The following is a 20,032-nucleotide window of genomic DNA, read 5'->3' on the forward strand; positions in this document are numbered from 1 at the left end:
CCAGCTATCATCTTGGACGATTTAATTTCTCTATGCCTCTGATTCTTCTTCTATAAAATTAGGTTAATTATAACCTAAGTAATAGGATGTTTTGAAAAATTAAATGAGACAATTCATATAAAGCACTTAGAAAGTGCCTAGAACATGGCTACCATTATTGAGAATTCACTATACTATTGTGGGGAAATGTGCTGAATTAGAAACTACTGATTTTTAAATGAACTTTAAGAACACATCTGTTCAGCATTTGGGAGCTTGTCTGTCTATATATTAGATTCTTTAGCTTTACTCTGCTCAGCTTCCCATATAAAGCCATGAATGTTTCAATGTTTCAATGAATATCTCCCTCAGGAAAATCTGGTGTTATTCCAAGCTCTTATATTTCATGTACTGTGAAAGTATTGTTGCAAGAAATGGTCTGCTCATCAAAACCGTGTATCTCTGCCCTAGCCAGTTTGGCTCAGTGGATGGAGTGTCGGCTTGTGGACTGAAGGGTCCTGGGTTTGATTCCAGTAAAGGTCACATGCCTGGGTTGCAGACTCAATCCCCAGTAGAGTGTATGCAGGAGGCCACCAATCAATGATTCTCTCTCATTATTGATGTTTCTATCTCTCTCTTCCTCTCCCTTCCTCTCTCTGAAATGAAAAGCCAAGTGTATCTCACTTGTGTTAAGTATATATTGACTTGCCATGTTAACAAAATAAATCCAGGGTTAATTTAATATGGATATATGAGGTTTATTTTTTTCTGGCTCTGTAAATTTAAACACTTCTTCAACTTAATTTTTTTTCTATGTTTAGTTAGAAGCATTATTCCCACAAGCAGATCCACAGGCCAAATTTGTAAATACCAGTTTCCAAACTTTTGAGTTGTTTAAATTGAATAACAGTTCATCCCCATGAATATTTTTTAATTGTTTATATGACTTTTAAACGTTGCTGAATTCTGCTACTACAAATCAGTCAGTTAACCTATGGTTTGACTTGAGGTCTAAAATTAATTTTGAGCAATTCTGCTCGCCATATCTTGTGAGACTGCTTGTGGGAATAAAATAAAAAAAAAAAGCTAAAATACACACACACACACACACACACAAGTTTGCAAATTGAGGTCTGATTAATAAACCAGTAGTATTAAATTAATGTTGTTAATCCAAAAACAATGAGCCTTCTTGTGAGACATGTATATGTAGGAGTAGATTGTTGTTAGAAACTCAGAATAGTATCACTTATCAATCCATAATAATTTCCTGACAGATACTGAATGGCATTACTTGAAATATCTTAATTTGTGCATTAGTTTCTTCTACATGGGAATTTTTTTCTGAATATTTGTGCAAACTGAAGGCAAAGAACACTATAAAATGAAATGCAATAAAGGGGGTTTATTCCAAGCCACAGCGTGGAATCATCTCTGTTTTGAATGTTGCTGGCAAAGAATGCATTCTTGATTAGGCTTTGTTGATAGGCAAAATGTGGCGCACATTTCCAGTTCCCTAAGCTCCTGAGACTCTAAAAGTCTAAATCAGAGCTACGTAAAATAGCTCAGCACATTTCCCCCAAACCCCCCACCCAAAAAGCAATACTCAACAGGGATAAAACAGACAGCATACAAGAGAACTGATAATTTCTAGAGTGGTCTCTGAATACATATACAAAAATTAGTTTTTAAAATAGATGTTTAAAAAGCATCATGGAAGACATCAAAATTATAATAAGGAGTCAGCTAATGCCAAAGGAGAAAGAGGAAAAGGATGGAAGGAATGGGGAAGGACCAAGAGGCCAGCGTATCTGGGGAGGGGAGTTAGGAGACATTCATGATGGAACTAGAGGCCCAGTGCACGAAATTCACGCACAGGTAGGGTCCCTAGCAGCTGCTGGCTGCCAGCTGGGGTCTCCTTTCCCCAGCTGCTGGCTGCTGGCTGGGGCCTTCCTTCATTCCACTCCACTCCCTGGTGGTCAGTGCACGTCATAGCGAGCGATCAAACTCCTGGCCGGTCAAACTCCCTAGGGGACACTTTGCATATTAGGCATAGATAGATAGATAGATAGATAGATAGATAGATAGATAGATAGATATAGATAGATAGATATAGATATAGATGATATAGATATAGATATAGATGTAGATGTAGATGTAGATATAGATATAGATATAGATATAGATATAGATATAGATATAGATATAGATATAGATATAGATATAGATATAGATATAGATATAGATTTTATCATGTGTTATAAGAATTGCTTCTAGAGCAGCTGTGCCAGAAGTTGTCTGCCCCCCAAGTCTGCTGATACCTTATAAAAGTAGGAAGAAATCAGTTCCCCATTCCATCACTAATCAATTGCATGATGGTAGAAATATCATCAAATGATCTGTATTTGCTTCCTTAGCTATATAATAACAGCAATGACCACATGCCCTCTAATTGTCCTATTAAAATCCCATGAACTGAAATTTCTTGAAAGTCATATGCAACTTGTAACTTAAATGAGATAGCTTTGCAGTTATAATTTTTGTCATCCCCATTTTAAGAGCCCATCCAAGATGCACACCTTCATGAGCACTGAGGCCATGCCTTTTTTAAAGTGCTGATTCTCCAACACCTTGTTAGTTTTGCTTCTCACATTGCAGGCAGGCTCAAAACCCCCATAGAGACACTGAAAATGTCATTAGTTGCCTTATTTTTTTATTATCATTGACCCTTACAGGTCTCCCTCTTTGCAGCTCCTGCCTCTATGTCTCCACATCTCAACTGACTATTACACCTCTGTCATCAGAGTCCCTCCAAATATACCTTCCTGGCAAACATTAAGTCTAATGAAAACATTACTAAAAGGTATTAAAAAGTGAGCCTGTATGTTTTACGTTTCCTCTAGAGCAGCAGTTCTCAATCTGTGGGTCGCGAACCCTTTGGGGGTCGAATGACCCTTTCACAGGGGCAAGTCGCCTAAGACCATCAGAAAACACATCTATAATTACATATTGTTTTTGTGATTAATCACTGTGCTTTAATTATGTTCAATTTGTAACAATGAAAATACATCCTGCATATCAGATATTTACATTACAATTCATAACAGTAGCAAAATTACAGTTATGAAGTAGCAATGAAAATAATTTTATGGTTGGGAGTCACCACAACATGAGGAACTGTATTAAAGGGTCGCGGCATTAGGAAGGTTGAGAACCACTGTTCTAGAGTCTTACTCTTGGTGATTTACATAACTGCTTCAGAATATTCAAAATGCATTTTTAAAATGTCATCATTTGTACGGATTATTTGTCTATTACTCTTAATTAAGTTTAACTTCAAAATCTGGTTGGTCAGAATCCTTTTTTTTGTGCATAGTATCTCTTGTCTCTCTCAGCTCTGGTTTAATTAGGTTCCCAGCTTGCTTTCACCTAGATCAAAAGCAGGAAGAGAGGACTTGAGAAGGATTATCATAATAAATAAAATATGCCTGCTTGTTCTTTGATTCCTCATTCTGTGTTTTTTCAGTCTGTACTGTAGAAATAATGAACGCCCAACATGCCTATTCTACATATGATAATGCATCCAGGGCTTGTGGACACTTAAATATTAAAACAACAACTGTGTTATTTAAAAACTGAACCTAGTTTCAAGCTCAACATTTTGTCTAAAGAGAATGTGAAAAATAACTTATAGTATGTTTTCAATGGTCTACACTTTTAAGAAACAATATCAAAAGAGAAATGTCATCCAAACTATTTACTCATGAAATTATAGTCATACTAATTTTAAAATTGACAGAAAAATCAGAGATGGAATCATCTATAATCAGAATAAGCAAAGAGAAATGAGAGATCCATGGAAAATGAAATATAAGTGAAACAAGCTAGAGGAAACCTCATGCATATCATTCAATACTAGGGGCCTAGTGCATGAATTCATGCACCTTGAAAGGAACTGTGGGCTGTGAGGCTGCCATGGGCACAGGGGCAGCCCAGCCTCCATGCCCCTGCCCAGCCCTTACCACCACGGCCTCCTCCCCCACCCCCTGTCTGCTGGCAGCCCCACTCCTATCACAGCTGCTCACATTCGCTGATGGCACCAGCCCTGCTCACACCCACTGATGGCTCAGAGCAATTGGGGCCAGTGCCAGCAGTGGGTGCAAGCAGGGCTGGCACCGTCAGTGGGTGCAAGCGGTGGCTGCTGACTCGATTGCCCCTCAAGAGCAGGGGGAGATGGAGAAGCCCTGAGGGACGATTGGGGCCAGCAGCTGCCACTCATACCTACTGACGGTGCCAAGTGATTGGGGCTGGCACCAGGCACAGGCAGCAGATGTGAGTAGGGCCGGCACTAGCAGCAGGTGCAAGCACCGGACGGGATTGCGGTGCACGGGAGCAAAGAATTTTCAGTAACCACCAGAGGCTCGCCCCAATGACACTGACCGGCACCCCACCTTGGTCTGGTGCCCCCACTCACCTGCTCCACCATCTCACCGCGGCCAACGCCCACAAGGTTCCATGCTCTGCCACCTGCTGCCGATGCCTGCCATGTTCCGGGTGTGTCCCCTGGTGTTCAACGCATGTCATAGCAACTGGTTGTTCAGTTGTTCCACCATTTGGTCTACTTGCATATTAGGGTTTTATATAGAGAGATTTTGATGCTGATTTGAAATTTTTTTCTAACAATACAGAAGTATACAGTATAAAAAGTAAAAGTTTATCTTATTCCCTCACAGCTCTTCAACAAAGTCTCACTCCCATCTCATGGTAGCCACTACTCAGAACTTAAGTAAACATGTTCAAAACATTCTAAGGCCATCCACACACTGATATGCACTAGGACTATAGGGCAATACAACACTTAATGGCCATTTGTAAGCTTCTGCCACAGGAGAATAAAAGACCAGGAAAAAGTCACTGGACACCAGGAGTCAGACCATACAAGGAACAGAAACTGTCCTGAAGACACCTGATCACACACCTGCATCCCATTCATATTCCACACCCACCAGCTCAGCCCCCAGACCCACTGACGACAAGTTTCCCACCGGTGACTGCATAAAAGGATAAAATTCCAGCTCCTGGGTGTTGCCATCATCAATCCAATGTCCCCTTGGCTTGGTGCTGTATAGTCCTTCCTTTTGGATATCCCATCCCCCATCCACTTTCCTTAATTAAATTCATCTTTCTTAAATCACTGAGATGGCTATTTAGCTTGCCTGGGTGCACCATCCACCATGTTCACCTTTTAATATGTATATATAATGTTCATAAATATAATCATGCAAATATGGATGTATGCATTCATTTAATCATTTTCCTTTTGATGAACATTTAGGTTGTTGAATAAATATCCTAACACATACATCTTTGGGCACATATTTAAATATTTTTGGAGTACATATTCCTGCAAGTGTAATTGCTCAAAGAATATGTGTGTGTGTGTGTTATCTACAGCCAAATTTGCCTTCCAAACCAATGACTATGGCAATTAAACTCTCACTGTGTATGAACATGGATATTTCCCTCCATCCATGCACACTGGGCATTGTCTTACCTTTCCTGTTTTCCAGTTTGATTATGAATTTATTTTTTGCTCTACAATTTCAGTGAAGTCCTGGAACAGAGCAGAGGTAAACTATGTACTAAATCTTCTACCTTTTACTGAAGGTAGCACTACATGAAATATCTAAAAACAGCAAAATTTGGTTAAACACGTACATGTGGTTATCTCTACAATATTCAGATAGGAGTGGGGTGACAATCTGGAATTCTTAAAAAATACAAAAGGGCCGTTAGGCTGCAAATACCAGAAAGCCACGGTTACTTCTGAAATTTTGTGTAGTTTAAACCATAAGCTCTAGAGAAACTGTGAAGCTTTTTAAGGTTAGCAATAGTTTGATATTTAAGAGCACCCCAAAACACTGCCATGAGTGATTTTAGAAATAAAATATATTATAAAAGTTACATGTATTAAGAGATATAATCCTATCTAATAAAAGAGAAACATGGTAATTGGCATACGACTGCTACCCTTCCCATTGGCTAATCAGCGAGATATGCAAATTAACTGCCAGTCAAGATGGCTGCTGGCAGCCAGGCAGCTTGAAACTAACATGAGGCTTGCTTGCTTCAGTGACGGAGGACTCCAACGTTCCCCGCCTGCCGCTGCAGGCCTCTGAGCTGCAAGCAACTATGTAACAAACATAGAAGCTAAACAAAACCCCAGAAACCTGCCGGGCTTCAGCCAGCAGGATCGCAACATTGTAAGCAAAGGCCAGAAACCTACTTTCAGCAGTGGAGGCCTAAGAGCTGGAGCCAAGCCTCAAAGCTAAAGCTGGCCCAGAATAAAAAAAAAGAAAAGAAAAAAAGGAGCGGTTGGGAGCTTCAGTCACCCCCAGCCTGAAAACAGCCCTCAGCTCCTCACCCAGACTGGCCAGGCACCCCAGTGGGGACCCCCACCCTGAAGGGGGTGTGACCAGCTGCAAACAGCCATCATCCCCTCACCCAGGCTGGCCAGGAACCCCAGTGGGGACCCCCACCCTGATCCAGGACACCCTTCAGGGCAAACCAGCCGGCACCCACCCATGCACCAGGCCTCTACCCTATATAGTAAAAGGGTAATATGCCTCCCAGCACCGGGATCAGCATGACAGGGGTCAGCGCCCAAACCCCCTGATCACCCTGCGGCTCTGTGTTTGACAGGGGGAGGGGCCACAACCTCCCTATCCGCCCTGCTCTGTTCTTGACAGGGGAAGGCACCCCAAGCCCCTGATCAGCCCTGCTCTGTGCCTGATACGGAGGAGCTCCCCAACGCCCTGATCACCCTGCGGCTCTGTGTGTGACAGGGTGCGGTGCCCCACCCCCCCCCACCCCACGGGCCCTGCTCTGTGTGTGACGGGATAGAGCCATAACCTCCCCATCGGCCCTGCCCTGAGTGTGAGAGTGGCGGCACCCCAACCCCCTGATCGGCCCTGCTCTGTGTGTGACAGGGTACAGAGCCCCAACCCCCCTGATGGGCCCTGCTCTGTGCATGACAGGGGGTGGCGCCGCAACCTCCCCATCGACCCTGCCTTGAGTGTGACAGGGGATGGTGCCCCAATCCCCCAATCAGCCCTACCCTGAGCGTGACTGAGGGTGGCATCACAACCTCCCGAGGCGCCCCAACTCCCCAATCAGCCCTGCTCTGAGCCCCATTCTTGCCTGCAGTCATAGCAAACTGGAGGCACTGACACTGCATAGATTGGTGGCACATTTTAAAATGTGGCTAAAACTGTTGTATAACTGTTTTTGGAAAGCAATCTGGCCCTGCAAATAAAAAACTGATAAATTGTGCATACATTTTAATAATAAATGCCCTAGAAATGTATTCTAGAATATAAAATAAAGCTATTATTTTCTGTGCTTGTTACCTTACATATATTTCTTACTTCCCTCTACAAAAGAAAAAACCCATCAGCACAAATATAGCCATTGCAGTGCTCTCTACTAAAGTAAAAGCATATTAAATGCCAACCATAGAAGAAGACATTAAGAAAGTTATGGTCCTTTGACATAATATGCATCCAGTTAAAAATAATAACAACAAAAACTATTTTGAATCCTAAATAGATAAGACTATAGATAAGATAAAAATTATTTATTTGAGGGAGTTCCAACTTTCTCCCTTTTCCTTCTCTCTGCCTCATACCTTGCATATATTCTCATATCTTTATACCTTGTGCAAATGTCTCCTTGGACAAATTCTGCCTAAAATTACAGTCAAGGTTGGGGTGGAGTATAGGGAGAGTATTAGTCTCCCACGAGTCTGCACATTTGCTGTGGGACAGAGGGGTTGCTCTTGGGGAGATCCAGCTACAAGGAGAGACAAAACTGAGGACCATGGACGCAGTGGCGAGGTGAGAGAATGCAAATTCCACGGAGGGCGCATGAGTGAGAAGCTCCCTGGAGTTTCTGGGTGTTGGAAACAAGAGCAAACATCGGATTTTTGCAAGATTTAATGGTGTCTAAGGACATGAAGGTCTCTTTCATGTTTGAGAGAAATGTAAATCAAGTTTAAAATTCCTTTCTGGGCCCTTCTTTTAGAAAAGAGACCTGTCTGAGCGCAGAGGCTATTGTTATTCCATGAAACAGAAAATGTTTGTGATATGTCTGCCATCACTTCCTAGAAGGAACAGGAAATGGCCAGTAGGAGCTGCTTGTGAGGCGAGTTACACAGGTCTGGAGCTCCTGGCCATGCCAGATGGGTATGATCCCAAATTCTGAGTCATAGGTCAGAACTCCATGGCAACAACCAAAGCTTAGGAACCAAGGAAATAGCTCCTGCTGGTGACAAGTAGTGGCAAGCACACGGTAGCTAACAATGGGGACACTAAAATAAGCAAGGAGGTTTTCAAATAGTGGGCTTCCACTGAGGCCCACCATTTACAAGACCCAAACCACTATTCTGATCTGAAGGCAGATTATTAACAATGGAGCTTGAAAATGTTAAATTTTAATTTAAAAAAAGCCAAAAGCAGAGGTGAAATGATGCATATGGCCAAAGACTAAAAGATAATAACCCCAAATTAATATTTGATTAAAGTTTGTGATTTGGTACTTCTTAAATTTTTCATTACATGTAAATATTGTTTTTAAAATTGTTCTGAATCCTTTACACAACAACAAACAGTGCTGGGAGAGTCACACTTTTCTATTTCTATGTTTCAGTGAAATACAATAGAAAAATGGCATGGGGCAAGACATTTCCTTCAACAAAGGAAGACAATATCTAAAAGTTAATCTTTCTGCATGATAGTTTTTCCACAAAGATATGGAACCTTGAGATATCCATTTTTACCTGCTATAAAACGAGTTTTTCTTCTAATTTAACGCTGTATAGTTGGACCTCTATATCACCGGTTCCACATTTGTGAGTTCAACCAACTGCAAATAGAAAATATTTGGGGGGAAAAGTTGCCAATGTGTCCTATGCAGTTAGGCCTACAATGCTTGTGTTTGTACTAAACACATACAGACTTTTTCTTGTCATTATTCCCTAAACAGTTATATGGTATAACAACTATTTACATAGTATTTAGATTGTATTAGGTACTATAAGTAATTTAGAGATGATTTAACCTGAAACACCAATCAGAAAGAATGTGTGCACCCCTATGTTCATAGCAGCACAATTTACAATAGCTAAGATCTGGAAACAGACCAAGTGCCCATCAGTAGATGAGTGGATAAAAAAACTGTGGTACATTTACACCATGGAATACTATGCAGCAGTAAAAAGAAGGATCTCTTACCCTTTGAGACAGCATGGAGAGACCTGGAGAGTATTGTGCTAAGGGAAATAAGCCAGTCAGAGAAAGACAAGTATCACATGATCTCACTCATACGTGGAATCTAATGAAAAAAATAAACTGATGAACAAAATAGGTCTAGAGACATGGAAGCATGGAACAGACTGACAGATTTCAGAAGGAAGGGGAAAAGGATTGGAGAAATTAATCAAAGAACTTATATGAATATATGCATAGCCCATGGATATAGACAATAGTGGGTGAATGCCTGGGGAGGGGTGGAAGCTTGGTGGAGGGCAATAAATGGGGGGAGGGGTGGATGAGGGACATCTTTAATACTCTCAACAATAAAATAAATAAAGTATACAGGAACATTTGCATAGGTAAATGGAAAACACTACCCCATTTTTATATAATAAAGAGGTAATATGCAAATTGACCATCATGCCCGCACACAAGATGGCCACCCCCATGTGGTCCAAGATAGCCACCACAAGATGACCAGCAGGGGAGGGCAGTTGTGGGAGATCAGGCCAGCAGGGGAGGGCAGTTAGGGGTGACCAGGCCAGCAGGGGAGGGCAGTTGTAGGCAACCAGGCTGGCAGGGGAGGGTAGTTGAGGGGGACGAGGCTGGCAGGGGAGGGAAGTTGAGGGGGACCAGGTTGACAGGGGAGGGCAGTTAGGGGCAACCAGACCAGCAGGAGAGGGCAGTTAGGGGCAACCAGGCTGGCAGGGGAGGGCAGTTGGGGGCAATCCGGCCAGCAGGGGAGCAGTTAGGGGGTGATCAGGCTGGCAGGCAGAAGTAGTTAAGGGCAATCAGGCAGGCAGGCAGGCAGGCAGGCAGGCGAGCGGTTGGGAGCCAGCAGTCCCAGATTGTGAGAAGGATGTCCGGATTATGAGAGGGATGTCCAACAGTCGGACATCCTCCGAGGGGTCCCAGATTGGAGAGGGTACAAGCTGGGCTGAGGGACACCTCCTCCCCCACTCCCACCCCCACCCCCCGTGCACGAATTTCCTGTACCGGGCCTCTAGTTTTATATAAGGGACTTGAGTATCTGTGGATTTTGGTATCCTCTAGGGGTCCTGGAACCAATCCCTCAAAGATACCATAGAACAATTATACTTCAAACTGCTTGGCCCATTTGGTACTGAACAGATGAATTCTAATCTATTGACAAGTTTTCATTGACCATCTCAGATGTATATAAGCTTTGAGCTAAGCCAGTGATGGCGAACCTATGACATGCGTGTCAGAGGTGACATGCAAGCTCATTTTTTTGGTTGATTTTTCTTTGTTAAATGGCATTTAAATATATAAAATAAATATCAAAAATATAAGTCTTTGTTTTACTATGGTTGCAAATATCAAAAAATTTCTATATGTGACACGGCACCAGAGTTAAGTTAGGGTTTTTCAAGATGCTGACACGCCGAGCTCAAAAGGTTCGCCATCACTGAGCTAAGCTCTGCATTGCTTTTTCTAGTAATTAAAATAACTGTAGATAAAGGAGTTTTTTTTAATTTTAAGGCACTATACTACTAGAGTTTATTGCAATTCAGTAGCAAATAATGTCTGTATAGCTGGGGCATGAGTACAACACTCTACCAGGAGGACACCAGTAGCATTTCTAGTGTGAAAAGAATCTGTGCAGGTGAAATTGTGATCACAGTTGTAATTTAATACATTTTTTATAATCTTAAACCTTACCATCAACTTCTAAAATATAAATGGTCATTTTTCTTATTATCTAATTAGGAAACATCTGTTCATTAATTATTTGTGAATTATCTTGCCATTTTAAGAGGTGAAATAATCAGTGGAGGTCATTAAATGATGTCATGACTGTGCTGGAGCCTTTCTCACACTGCAATATGTTAACGACTTATACATCAAGTCTTATTTGAACATTAACCCAGTGTACAGTTACTTGGTAGTGCCCTCAACAACAAGTAGTTCCTGGGATGTTTCAGCTGACCTTGTCAAAGACAGACTGCAAAACACCCAAACCAAAGAAGTTTAAAAGCATTTATCTCAATCAACAAGAAATCTGTGTGTGTGTGTGTGTGTGTGTGTGTGTGTGTGTGTAATTTTTAAATTTAGCATCTTGGATCAAATAAAATAATATATGTCATTTTATATTTTTTGCAAAAGCATAGTGTAAAAATTTGTTTTATTGTAGGCTATAGGTAAGATAATTAAGATTCTTGAGCATTAACTAAAAATTACTTCCTATGAAACAGATAGACTTCATGCATATTATTGAGAGAAAACATTTCCTGGCCCAGAAAAAGAAGAATTAGAACCTGACTTTAGGCTAATCAATGGTATAACATTCTTAAAGAATTTGTCCAAGGAAAAAGATGACCTCACTTCAGGACATGACCAGTCCTAGGAGGATAATTTCCTTCTCATGGTCATAGTTTCATCAGGCTCTCATAGGCTGACACCATGATGCCTTAAACATAGAAGATATCATTATAATTAACTCCCCTTATCCTGATTCCAAACTCATCAGGTCACTTTCTGACTCTAAACCCTTGAGGTATTTCTACAAGGAGAACTTGTATTTATTTTTTTTCTTCTTCTTCTTTTTTTCCTTAATCCTCACCTGAGGATATCTTTTCATTGATTTTTAGAGAGAGTGTAAGGGAGGGGGAGAGAGAAAGAAAGAGAAATATCGACTGATTGCCTCCCACACTCTCCCTAACTGGGGCCAGGGATTGAACCTGCAGGTACTTGCCCTTGCTGGCCAGAACAGAACTTATATTTCTTATAAGTTCTTCCCTATATGTCTTACTGCAGATTAATAAAATATTATATTACAACTGTCAAGAGTTTGGTTAATATGACTATTCCTGAGAAACGGAACCACTTTTAGTGTACTGATTAAATTCTATAAATAAATTCAACCCTTACACACATGTATACATGCACAATATTTACTTTTTGGTATGGTTCTGACTTAAATTTTTTAAGTTCTACCATGCTAGATGGTCTTCAGCAACTTTATTTTTTATTATTATTGACTTCAGAGAGGAAGGGAGAGGGGAGAGAAATAGAAACATCAATGATGACAGAGAATCATTGATCTGCTGCCTCCTGCATGCCCCCTACTGGGGATGGAGCCCACAAACGCAGACATGTGCCCTGACCAGGAATCGAACCGTGACCTCCTGATTCATAGGTCCATGTTCAACCACTGAGTCACAGCGGCTGGGCCTTCAGCAACTTTTTAAGAAGCCAACTCACCCCCTATATGTTATACCTACTGTGTGTTTTAGAGACTATTTGTATTCTATAGCCCTTAATGGAAATTTTAAAACAGAAAAATTATCCTTGCTTCAAAAGTCTGGGACAGCACAGAGCCACTTCTTCAAAATGTTAGAAAGAAGCAAGCACTGTGAAAATCTGAAAAAGAGAATTTTCAGAGTCTCTTGAGGCAAACCCCTTTAGAATGACTTAAAGAGAAGAATATTAGATGCAACCTTATAAGCACAAACACTTATTTCAAAATGCAATAGCTTTGAAAACTCACTTCTATACATCTATGATTATAAATAATTAAGAACTGACTTTAGTCAGAAAAACAATAATATTCTGAAATGGGTTTCACAAAAGCCAGTATCAGGCCAGATATTTGAGTCCAGGACATGCCAAATCACAGCTGTGCACTGACATACAATTGACAAAGGTGATGTGGCAAGACTACATATTTTAGAAAATAGCAAAGCAACCAGTTGTTGTATGATATAAGAAATAACAATGTTTAATAAATCAAATATATGATCTGTACAATAAGACTGTCAGAGTTTTTAGGATGTAATTTTAGCCTAAATAATTTTTGGAACATTCTAAAAGGAGAGTAGGGAGGTAGGATGCTGCTGATTGGGGAGTGGGGAGTACATGTTTATTCTGGGAAGAGTAGTGAGCAGGTGGGCATCCATCCAATTTTCTTAATAATTATTCCTGACATGATACAAATTTGCAACAAAAATCTCGTCAAGGAAAACATTGAAAATGACAAAACAGAGATAGAAATCAATAAGAAAACCATCAAGAAAGACAAATAAAAACAGACAGTTAAGGGTAGAACGAATAATAAAAATAAAGGTTTAAAATTAGAAAACATTTGAAAATACCAGGAATAGAAAGCAAGACATGTTCTATTTAAAACTCTCTCTTCATTAAAATCCTCTCATTCTGGTTCTAGAGACTCAGTGAAACTCTTGTTTTCATTTTCATGTTAAGACTTTCCTTCTGTCCCATTCCTTTTCTCCTCCCTCTCTGTCCCTTCTTCTCTAGTGAGGGCTAGACTTGGCTGCCTGAAGCCTGGTGTGGGAGAACGTGGGCTCCACCTTCTCACAGCCAGTTCTTACAGAGGCTTACCCAGCTGTGTTGGGCAAGGAAGAGGAAATAGAAAATAACCCCTCTTCTTTTTGGGTTGTCACTGCTTCTTTGTCCAAATCTCACTATCTCTGTGGCTGAATTTAAACGCCAACCCTCTTGTGGGTCTTGCCCGTGGATGTTTGGAGGCCTCTGCACAGTGCCTTGATGTAGGAGATCTGTCTCAAGTCGGACTTTGCCATCCTCTGTGCCCCCTGCCTCACCAGTCCACCCATGGCCTTTCGCCCCTAGGGCCTTCCTGCTGAGTTAACAGCCCTCTTGAGTGGTTGGGAGCCAGCAAGGCTAGCCCAGCCACCCTCTGTAATGCCCACTTGATCCAAGGGACATTCTCAAATTCTTGTTGCACTGCAAGGTGGAAATGCAGGTTGCCTTCAAGTCCAAACCCTAGCACTCCTCTTGGCTGTACCATCCTTTTTCCTTCTCAGTTATCCCTGGTGGCTTGGCAATAGTCAAACAAAACAGGTCACCACTCCCCAATTTAGTGAAGCAGGGGACCATTCAAGAACTGCCAGTTCTGTTAAGGTGGAGGAAAGTAGAATGACCCATGACCATCGCCACTGGGGACAGGGGGAAAAGAGTGATGTTAATTCTCAAGCTGTGTGTGCATGCTCTCAAAAGGCATGTCCTCCTTCCCCCCTGGTCCTCCTGATAGGGGCTTGGTGGTGCTATTTTTGTTTGTTTTCTTCTTTATGATTTTATATATGTTTAAAGTTTTTCAAAATGAGCTGTTATAATTGGATTTTTAAAATGAAATCTAACCATCCTTCAGAACTAATTGGAATTTAACTCCTTTCATAAAGCTCCCTTGATCACTCATGTAATCAAAGGGAAACATCTCTCCTCTAATCACCTACTGCTCTCTTTCATTATTAAGACATCTATAAGAGACTATCTTATACTACAGTTATTTTTTACATGTTTTCTATTACTTACTAGAGGCTCAGTGCATGAAATTTGTACATGGGTTTGGGGAGGGTCCCTCAGCTCAGCCTGCACCCTCTCCCAATCCGGGACCCCTCGGGGATGTCCGACTGCAGGTGTAGGCCTTGCCTGCCTGCCTGATTGCCCCTAACCACTCTTCCTGCCTGCCTGATAGCCCCTAACAGCCTCTGCCTTGGCCCCCACCACCACGGCTTCATGTGGAAGGATGTTCAGAATGACGTCCAGAAGGTCGTTTGGCTGTCCAGTCTAATTAGCATATTATGTTTTTATCATTATTGATTATATCTGAAGCATTCTGCCAATATATTTATGCATCCCCTACAACTCATACCCAAGCACAGTGATATGCACAAATAAATACTTCAATAAATATCTATAATAATAAAAGCATAATATGTTAATTAGACCAGACAGCCAAACGACCTTCCGGACATCATTCCAGATGAAGTTGCCACAGTGGGGGCCAAAGCAGAGGCAGTCACGGGCGATCAGGCAGGCAGGCAAAATGGTTAGGGGTGATCAGGCAGGCAGGCAAGCACTTAGGAGCAATCAGTCAGGCAGGCGAGCAGTTAGGGGTGATCAGACAGGCAGGCAGAATGGTTAGGGATGAACAAGCAGGAGAGCAGTTAGGAGCCAGCAGTCTCAGATAGCAAGAGGGATGTCCGACTGCTGGTTTAGGCCCAATTGGACATCCTCCAAGGGGTCCTGGATTGTGAGAGGGTGCAGGCCTTGCTGAGGAACTCCCCACCCCACCCCTGCACAAATTTTGTGCACCAGGCCTCTAGTTTATTAATAATTAAGAGTATTTTCAGTTTATAAAAAGGAATATTAAATAACTGTCAAGTTTTATTATATCACTAAAGCTCTAATATTTTTTACCAACAGCATAAAATACAGTCAGTCTCTAGTTGAATTTTATCAAAAGCCAAATGTGGATGTAAAAACCCTACTAATTAGAACAGGATTTCTTCTTATAATCCAAATGAAAATTTGTGTCCTATTAAGTAAAGGAAAAATATATAGAGAAAAACATTTTAAAAATATAAAGTCCAAACCAACACAGGAAGAGGGATTACTTAGAATGAAATGAAAATCAATTTTTATTTGTTTATTGTATATCTTTCCACTAGATTGTAAGCTCCATGAGTGCAGAGGTAATTCGCAGTTGTAAAACCAGTACTTAGCACAGTGGTTGGTACATAGAGGTTGCTCAGTGAAATCTGTGAATGAATGAAAGGAAACAACATTAAAACTAGATTTCCTATTGGTCAAGAAGATATAGAGAAATACTTTAAAGGGGAAATTTTTGTAGATAAAACTCTCTGGAAAAGTAATGGAAAGCCTGTACTCTGTTGCTGAGAAGTCAAGCCTCTTCCTTATCATCAACACCAGACCTCTTGACATTATCCTAACTTTGAAAGTAGAGTTCAAAGGTTGAATTCAGATATTTTTTAACTCTGTTTTTTGAGTTATGAAAGGCTCTCAGAGCTAAAGGAGTCTACTCAATCATCGCTTAGTAGTACTTTCTTTCAAAACAGTTTTGATTCTAGTTGTTTGGATTGAATTGTCAATTGAGCAGCATAGGAAATGAACTTGAGCTTTGGGATAGCATTATCAGTGGAGAGCCCAGCAGCCTATGCATTCCTACAGGCCACAAAAGGAAAGTACACCTCTCCTTTCAAGTTCAATTTACCATTTCTCAACCAAAGGGAAAACAGCCTATTCTAATATGTCTTTGTCTAAGCTTACAGATCAGTGCACATCACTTTTATAACAATAACAGAGTCATCCTATGTCAGTTCAGTAATTTAGTCATGCCATTTCAAACAAGGGGAATTCCTCATAATATTCAAAATAAAACTATGAGTCAGTTGACACAGATAAAATACGGAAGCACAGAATACTAGATTTAGTCTAGCATGTATTTGCAACAAGGGCAGAAGAGGTGAAAACAATGCACAAAATCACTAACAAAAGTGCCATATTGTTCCAGGATATGTCTAAGTTTAGCATTACAATTAGTACACCCCTAAGGGTAGCCTAAACAACCACGTACTATATTTAGATTCCTTGTAGGAATATCTTTTCCCTTTTCTCAGAGTATCAAATGATTTCATTGAGTCTATACATGATCCCACCAGGTCAAATTTGGGGAAGAGTACTATATTCCAGAAAGCTTATTCATTAATAGTTTGCCTAGGTTAAGAAAATAGAAAATGTCACTTTCCAGGTGTGTGTATTTAGCTGTCCTCAATACCAATAAAATTGTACCCTTTTTCCCAAAACCTAAATGGGTTGGAAAGAGTTAAGCAATAGCCAAATAATTACCACCACTTAAAGATGCTAAGAGCTTCAGAACTGCAGCAGGCAGCCCATGAGTCAGACCGAGACACTGGGGTGCTCTTAGAAGCCAATTAGAGACCCACCAGCTATGCCTTTCCCTCTATAGATGCTGTCACACTTTGCTCCCACATCACTAAAATTCATCCCTAAGGTCACAGGAGCTCAAAGAATTACTAGGTCACTGCTTTTCTGTGCTTTAGGAAATCCAGTTTATAGCTTGTAAAGAAAAAGAGCTTCTCTCTGGAACACGACCTGGGCAAACCAGGAGACATTACCCTCCTCTCAGATAGCTGAAATAGAAGCACGAATTCCGAAAAATGCCACTGGATTTGCTCTGAAGCCACCATGCTGAATTTCAGGAAAAATAATAGTCTCTGCCTTCCATAGGAGTTTTAATCCCTGCCCATATCAGTAAGGCACCATGCATGGCAGGCAGTGGTTAACTGGCTTGGCCCTGCATGCCCTGAAAAAACTGTTTTCTTTATCGGTAGGATGGATGTCCAATTATATGGGACCCTTTAAACAAAACGGATTCAAATACAGAGAGCAGCCTTAAATTACCACCCAGGAAATAACCTGATCAGTTTTCATTTTCAATGGGCCTTGTTCAGATGTTGTTATCCTGTCTCTTGTATGTGCAAGGCCCTGAGAAGGTAGACTCACCCTTAGTAACCTAGATGGAAAAAACAAGTAGCCGGGCCAGTATGGCTCCACTGACTGAGCATCGTCCCCTGCTCCAAAAGCCTCGACCCTGCTCGCTGGTTCCATTCCCAGTCAGGGCACATCCCCAGGTTTCGGGTTAGATTTCCAGTCAGGGTGCGTGCAGAACCAACCCATTGATGATCTCCCTCCCTCTCTCTCTCTCCCTTTCCCTTCCTCTCTCTCTCTAAAAATCAATAAAAACATATTTTTAAAAAAAGAAAAGAAGAGGCAAGTAAATGATGGGATGGGATACAAATTTGTCTTAACCAAAAAATACTGAGGACTCAAAAGGACCTATTAAGAGAACAAAAATAAAATAAAATAAACACCTTGGCAAATAAAGTAAGACAAGTGCATTAATCTACTCTTAGCTTGACAGCACCAAGCCAAAAGTTGATATAAATGACTCCTTGTTCCCATTCTAATCTTGGCACTATGTTGAAAATAATGAAAGATAAGAGAAGGGGGCATGATTTTTTTACCAGTTTTATCATCATCATCACATGACTATACCAGTTAGGAGAAATCAGTGACCCAAAGAAAAGAGAGTGAGAAACTGTTTTTCAGCAAAATATCCATTCTCTATAAATTCTGCATCGTATTCCAACACAGAGAATGCATGGGCTAAAAGAGTCACACAATGAACTTAACCAAACTCTGTATGACAAAAGAATATTTTGCTAAGAGAATCAAAATCTTTATTCCTTAAGTTTTCCCTAAGTGGTATTAGAAGAATTGGTTCCTAGGCAGAGAATAGACTTGGGGGAGAAAGTAGTAGCAAGAGGAGAAGCAGGGAGACCAGTTGAGAAACTACTGTGATGGTCCCAGAGAAAAATAGCAGTGGCTTGGACCAAGGTGACAGAAGCAGAAATGGCAGAAGTAGAAGTAGTGGGAGTGATCAGGTTTAGGATTTATTTTGAAAATAGAACTTCCAACAGAATCTGTTCCTGGATTAGTGTGTAAAAGAAGGGGGAGTGGCCTGGCTGGTATGGCCCCGTGCTTGAGCATCGATCCAAGTACCAAGAGGTCACAGGCTGGATTCTCCAGCAGGGCATATGCCCGGGTTGTGGGCTAGTCCCCGTCAGGGGGCGTGCAGGAGGCATCCGGTCGATGTTGATGCTTCTCTCTCATCGGTGTTTCTATGTCTCTCTCTCTCCCTTCCTCTCTTTCTAAAATCAATAAAAACATACTTTAAAAAATAAATAAAAGAAAGTCTCCATATGTTTTAAGTCAGGGGTCCTCAAACTTTTTAAACAGGGGCCAGTTCACTGTCCCTCAGACCGTTGGAGGGCCGGACTATAGTTTTAAAAAAAAACTATGAACAAATTCCTATGCACACTGCACATATCTTATTTTGAAGTAAAAAACCAAAACGGGAACAAATACAATATTTGTATTTGCATGTGGCCCGCGGGCCGTAGTTTGAGGACCTCTGTTTTAAGTGGAAACCCTTTCTGGCCAAAAGATTACTTTGAACTTCTTTTAAAATGCAAAACATTTCTGTATTTAAAAGAACAGCATATAATTAGGTCAAGTGAGAATAACAACACATAGGTTTGTGTTTCCCAAATGCTTATACTCTGCCAAAGAATGTCATTAAATCCATATTATAGTTCAGAGTTGCACCATGAACTACTAATATTAAAAATAATTTTGGACTAAGCATGAGTCTATAGAACTCATTTTAATTCAGAAACAAATGCATTTGTAAAAGTCTAAACTTCCTCACTACATATTTACAGTTCAGATGTTTTGTTTTGAGTTTTCCCCAGTGATCCTCATACAGTATTTCCTCAAATTACCTATGAAATCAGTGAAAAGTACTGTGCAATTGTATGCAAGTTATGCCAAATCAGACCTTAGCAGGGAAAGAAATAGGGGGTTAAGAAACAGACTAATATTTTTCAGATGCTGCAAGGTTATTCATATTTAGGTTAAGAAAAACCAAGCCCAAATCACTGTTCTGTTTTCCTTATCCAATACAATCCTTTTACCAGGCTAGACAGACAGGCAATGGTCGCCATCGTGGAAACAAAGACAGTGAATCTTTTTTTTTTTTTTTTAATTAAATCTTTATTGTTCAGATTATTACATTTGTTCCTCTTTTCCCCCCCCATAACTCCCCTCCTCCCAGTTCCCGCCCCACCATCCACCCTCACTCCCCACCCACTGTCCTCATCCATAGGTGCACGATTTTTGTCCAGTCTCTTCCCGCATCTCCCACACCCCTTTCCCCCCCAAGAATAGTCAGTCCATTCCTTTTCTATGTCCCTGATTCTATTATAATCAACAGTTCATTCTGTTCATCAGATTATTTATTCACTTGATTCTTAGATTCACTTGTTGATAGATGCATGTTTGTTGTTCATAATTTG

Source organism: Myotis myotis, unplaced genomic scaffold, assembly GCF_014108235.1.
Source record: "Myotis myotis isolate mMyoMyo1 unplaced genomic scaffold, mMyoMyo1.p scaffold_m19_p_1, whole genome shotgun sequence".
In the NCBI taxonomy this organism is placed as follows: Eukaryota; Metazoa; Chordata; class Mammalia; order Chiroptera; family Vespertilionidae; genus Myotis; species Myotis myotis.